The sequence below is a fragment of the Trichechus manatus genome, unplaced genomic scaffold (genome assembly GCF_000243295.1).
Source record: "Trichechus manatus latirostris isolate Lorelei unplaced genomic scaffold, TriManLat1.0 scaffold00013, whole genome shotgun sequence".
Lineage (NCBI taxonomy): Eukaryota > Metazoa > Chordata > Mammalia > Sirenia > Trichechidae > Trichechus > Trichechus manatus.
The window spans coordinates 6,644,587-6,650,302 of record NW_004443949.1 but is presented as its reverse complement, the minus strand read 5'-3'; positions in this window follow the sequence as shown (position 1 = coordinate 6,650,302).

The following is a 5,716-nucleotide window of genomic DNA, read 5'->3' as shown; positions in this document are numbered from 1 at the left end:
TGACTATTCCTCTTCTGTCAATTTGTCAATCTTCTCCAAACATAAATGTTGTAATTCCTCAGGACTCAGTTCTAGGTCCTGAAGAAAGAAGTTTCTTTTTCTCATTTCAAATACTCTCCCTAGGCAACTTCACTCTCTCATAAGGTTATAGATAGAGAAATAGTGACAGAGATAGGTAGAGGTTTAAGTGGAGAGAGCAGTAGAGGTAGAGATAGAGATGGCGATAGAGCTAGGTATCTGTCAGTCAACAATCCGCAAATACCTATTTCCAATCCAATCTGCTTCCGCTGTTCCCGTGCTCTTTTTCTTGTACACTGGTTCTCTTTTCTTTTCTTGAGTGCATCCCACCTCTTCCTATCACCCAGGTTTTATAAAGCTGATTCCACTCTCTGGAAGATTCATCCCTGCTCCTTTATCTAGCCGTTTTCTGTTCATCTTTCAAGTTTCTTTCTCAGCCTAGCTTTTATTCTTCTAGAAAAGCTCCCCTGAATATCAGATAAGATTATGTCATTCTATTTTTTTCTTTTACAATAGCTTAAATTCCTCCTTTGTAGTGGTCATCACAACCATAATAAATTATTTGTGTAATTATTTGCTTAATGTTGATCTTAATATAGACTGTAAATACATTCAGGCAATTCCTGTTTGTTTTGTGTGTCTTCGAATTCAGCACAGTCTTTGACACATGATATGCTCATAATAAATGTTTATTGATTTTGACATTAAGCAGATCTTGACTGTTTGGCCCTTAGAGACAGTAAAAAACTTCTCTTCCTAAATAAAACTTAAGGGTAATTCAGATCATTTTAAATAGGTGGGCTGAAGTTAAAGATTAACTTTAACTAAACGACCAATGCCTAGCCTGAAAAAGAAGAATTCTTACTCAGCTAAAAACACATTATCCTAAAACTATGTTATCATGGAATTAATAAACATTCCATATTTTTCAGCAATAATTATAAAGCTCTAGTCACACTTTCTGTTAACTTAATAATTATTTTTATTTGATATTTGTCACAATAAAAAATGATTGTATTTAGAATATACATAATATCCTTGTTTTCTTTTTTCAATTGAGCAGTTTTGCCATAAGTCCTAAAATATTTTATTTCCTTTTTAATACGAAATGAATTGAATATGTTGTGTTTAGTATCATTATTTTAACAGCACAAAAGATTCACCAAACATATCTAGAGTCAGATAATCAAGTGCCTCAAATTATTTATTGCAAGTGGTAGGATAAAAATAAATTCATGCTTACATATAGTCATTTGCTGATGTTAAGAACTGGGGACATAAGGATTTCTTAGGACTATAAAGTATAGAGCAAAAAAGTTTTGGTATCTTGAAATTATCTGTTAAGCTGAAAGCTATCATTTCTTTTCTGCTTTTGCTGAAAGACCTGGAACATTCGTATGTTCACTTGGCCAAAGACAGATGGCTGCCCACACTTTCTCCCTAGGCTTAACACTTGTTCTCTGTACACCTGCCACCCAAGGAGTTTGGCTCACCATCTGTGGATCTGTGGCCTCTTCCTCACTGTATGAATTTTCTGACAGACTGAGTGGCTTTGGACCATGCATTCTGACCTTTTTTTTTTTTTTCTTTTTTTCCATATAAAAGCAGTTCAGTTCTCCATCTGTACTAGTCAGAATGGGCTATGTCAGGCTTCAGTAACAAATACCACTCCATTTTCAGTAGCTTAACGTGATAAATGCATATATCTCACTCACCCTAAACGTCCAAATGGGATAGCAGAAGTTTCTGCTCATTGTAGTCATTCAGAGCCCCAGACTCATGGAGGCTCCATCTCAGCACTTTTTACACAATCACTGTACCCAGGAAAAAGAACTGTACAGCCAAGTCTCTGCAATTACATGCTTCTACCAGGGAATGACCCATTTCACTTCTGCTCACATTTCATTGGCAAAAGCAAGTCAATGGCCATGCTTCATTTCAAGGGGGAGTGGAGACCAATGAAGAAGTGCAATTCCACCACACGTCCAAAAGGAGAAGAACTGGAATATTGTTGAACAGACCTTAATGATTACCCATGCCCCTCTGAGGAATAGCAGGAACAGTGGTATATTGTATTTAAAAATCAAACTAATCAGAAAAGATGCACTACACTTTCACACTTTCAAAACAAAACAACTCTGTTTCATATATTCAAATTTCTTCCCTCAAGCACTATTTCAAAATTGCTCCTCTTTAGGAACAATAATGGCAAGAGTAACATATAGCTCATCCAGAATAGGCATATATTGCATAAGTATATAAGACTAACACACGCTTCCCAGTCTATAAGTCTTTGCTGAATATAGGTGCTTCTTTCCATCCAGAGAAGAAACCAAAAAAAACCACTGCTGTCAAGTCGATTCTGACTCATAGCGACCACACAGGGTTTCCAAGGCTGTAAATCTTTATGGAAGCAGACTGCCACAACTTTCTCCCGTGGAGTCCCTGGTGGTTTTCAACCACCAACCTTCTGGTTAGCATTTGATTACTTTACCCACTGCACCACCAGCGCTCCTTCAAAGAAGAAAAGGAGTGCTAAATAGGTGGAAAGCAGGGCTGAAAATTTAAAGAGGGAGTAAGGGATTATCTCACAGAGAAGATGACATTTTAGGTGAAGACTTGAAGTTGGTGAGGGAGCAAGCCATGAAGATATCTAAGACAGAGAATTTCAGGAAGAAGAAAGAGCCAGTGCAGAGGCCCAAAGGCAAGAGCATGCCTGGTGTGTGTTAGTAGCTGGCAGTGAGTGTGGCAGAACCTGAGTGAATAATGATGAAGAAATGGCAGGTGCCAGACAGTGTAGGGATTTTGGCTTTTCCATTGAGTGAGATGGGAATCCATTAGAGAATACTGGGGAGAAGTGATATGGTTTGACTTCAATTTTTTAAAGTTCATTTTGGTTGTGGAGATGAGAATAGACTTAGGAAGCAAGGCATACATGAGTGCAGGAATACAAACGATGAGGGTATTGTAATCATCTGTTATAAAGAAAAGAGTAACTGGGACAAGGCAATACTAAAGTGGTGAGACATTCTTGGAGGCAGATTTAACATTATTTTCTTATGCATATATGGTTTTGCTTCTCTGCTTCTCTGATACATGAATGTAAGAGATGTAAGAGAAAAAGAAGACTCATTAATGTTCCGAGGTCTTCAACTTGATCAACTGTAACTAAGAAGTGGATTTCTACTAAGATGGCAAAAACTGAGAAAAGGAAGTTGGGGGAATAAGAAGAACAGGTTTTCAGGAACAACAAGTTTCTTCCTGAAAATGTGTAGTATTTAATTTGAGATGCTGGAGATGCCTACTAGACATCAAAGAGGAGATATTGAGAAGGCCATTGGCCATACAGGTTTAGATTTCAGAACAAAAAAAATCCTAGCTAGAGATACGTATTTTGAAGTCATTAATGTATGGATGATATTAAAAGTCATGAGACTGGTTGAGATCCCAAGGGGAGGAGCGTCAATAGTGAAGAGAAGTGGTATAAGAACTGAATCCTGAAGTACTCTTATATTAATATGTCAAAAAGATAAGGAGGAATCAGAAAAAGAGACTGAGGACAACAAAATAAAAAAAAAGAGTATGATGTCTAGAAAGGCAATGGAAGAAAACATGTCAAGGAAATAGTAATCAACTCTACAAAATGCTACTGAAGGTTGACATAAAGTAAGGTTGTTTTATAGCCACTGGATTTAGCAAACTAGTGGACCTTGACAAAAGCCCTTTAGGTGAAGTGATAGAGAGAAGCTTGATTGGAGTGAGTTCATGAGAGAATGAAGAAGAGGGACTAAATGCAGTAAGTAGAGAGAGCAATTTCAGGAAGCTACGTTGTACATAGGGTCACTATGAGTCGGAACTGACTCGACGGCACCTAACAAAAACAACATGCTATAAAAACTAAGTATATAAACAGATAGATTAAATACACACACACACACACACACACACACACTCACACACATATATACACGTAGTCCCTGACTTACGACAGGATTCCGTTGTTAGTCGGTTCTGACACAAGTTGAATACCTCATTTTTTTTTTTGTAGCTTTCATTAATATTGCCTTTTATTATCAGCATCTTTATAAATCCAATATTTATTTGTCTTTGGGGGTTGAAACCATTACAGATAAACTCACAGATATATTTTAATACATACAAAAACCAAAAAAACCCAAACTCACTGCCATCAGGTTGGGTACAACTCATAGCGACCTTATATATATATATAGATATATACATACATACATAAAATACACAAATCATAAAAATTTAGTCCAATGATGAAGAAGAGTTGGACGACAATGGCATTTTGTCAGTTGCAATAATAACTCCACTTGTGGAATGTTCTGGATCATCTGGATTATCCCTGGGAATGGGGATGGTGTTTCTAGGCAGAAAATTAGTGAGAGTTGTCTGTATGGTCCTTTTTATTTTTTTGTCTTCATATATTTTGTGGTAACATCTCACTGCTTCCTGAATCTGCTATTGACTTTAACAAAGTGATCAGTGTTTGAGTTCATGTTTTCAAGCAACTGAAGTGTCTGAATTAATTTAGAATACTAAATCTATATGGCAGTGGTTTGAACAGTAAATATCTGCAAGTGAACATCTGAGAATGATAACATCAGCAAATTAAACACTCCAACATTGTACGTAGTACATACTACTATCAATAAGATGTACAAAAAAAAAAAAAAAAGGATGGTCATAAGTGCGGTTCATCATAATTCGAATACATCATAAGTCAGGGACTACCTGTATTATGTATATACAGTTGTTGCTTGTTTGTTTAAATATTTGAGTAATTTGAGCATCTTTACATTAGGTATAACATAGCCTAGATAATTCTATAAGAATTATAAATTAATGAAGCAAAATTGATATAAAAAGCAGCAAACTTAGATATAAAATAATTTTAGTTCCCCCCCATAGAGCAATAATTGGCGATTTTGGCTATAAAATGTCCTTCTCTACAATTGACCAGATTCTTTTGTGTGTAATGTTTAAAAAAAATTGTATTGTCTACCTTGAAGTAATTCTATAAACTAATTTGTATGGTTATTTTCGTTCTTGAATAGTTACTTAGATGTTAGGAATATAAGACATGATGCCCCACTTAGGTAAAACCTATATTTTTCATATATCTATTCATCCATGGAATGTAAGAAGTATGAATCCAGGAAAACTGGAAGTCATCAAAAATGAAATGGAAACTCATAAAGATTGATATCCCAGGCATTAGTGACTTAAAATGGATTGGTGTTGGCCACTCTGAATCAGACAATCATATGGTCTACTATACTGGGAATAACAAATTAAAGAGGAATGGTGTCACATTTATTATCAAAAAGAACATTTCAAGATCTATCCTGAAGTACAACACTGTCAGTAATAGGATAACTGTATGCCTATAAGGAAGACCAGTTAATATGACCATTATTCAAATTTACACACCATCCACTAAGTTCAAAGATAAAGAATTGAAGATTTTTACCAATGTCTGCAATCTGAAGTCAATCAAACTTGCAATCAGGATGCATTGATAATTACTGGTGATTGGAATGCAAAGTTGTAAACAAAGAAGAAGGATTGGTAGTTGGAAAATATGACCTTGCTGATAGAAATGACACCAGAGATCTCATGATAGAATTTCACAAGACCAAGGACTTATTCATTACAAATACCTTCTTCAACA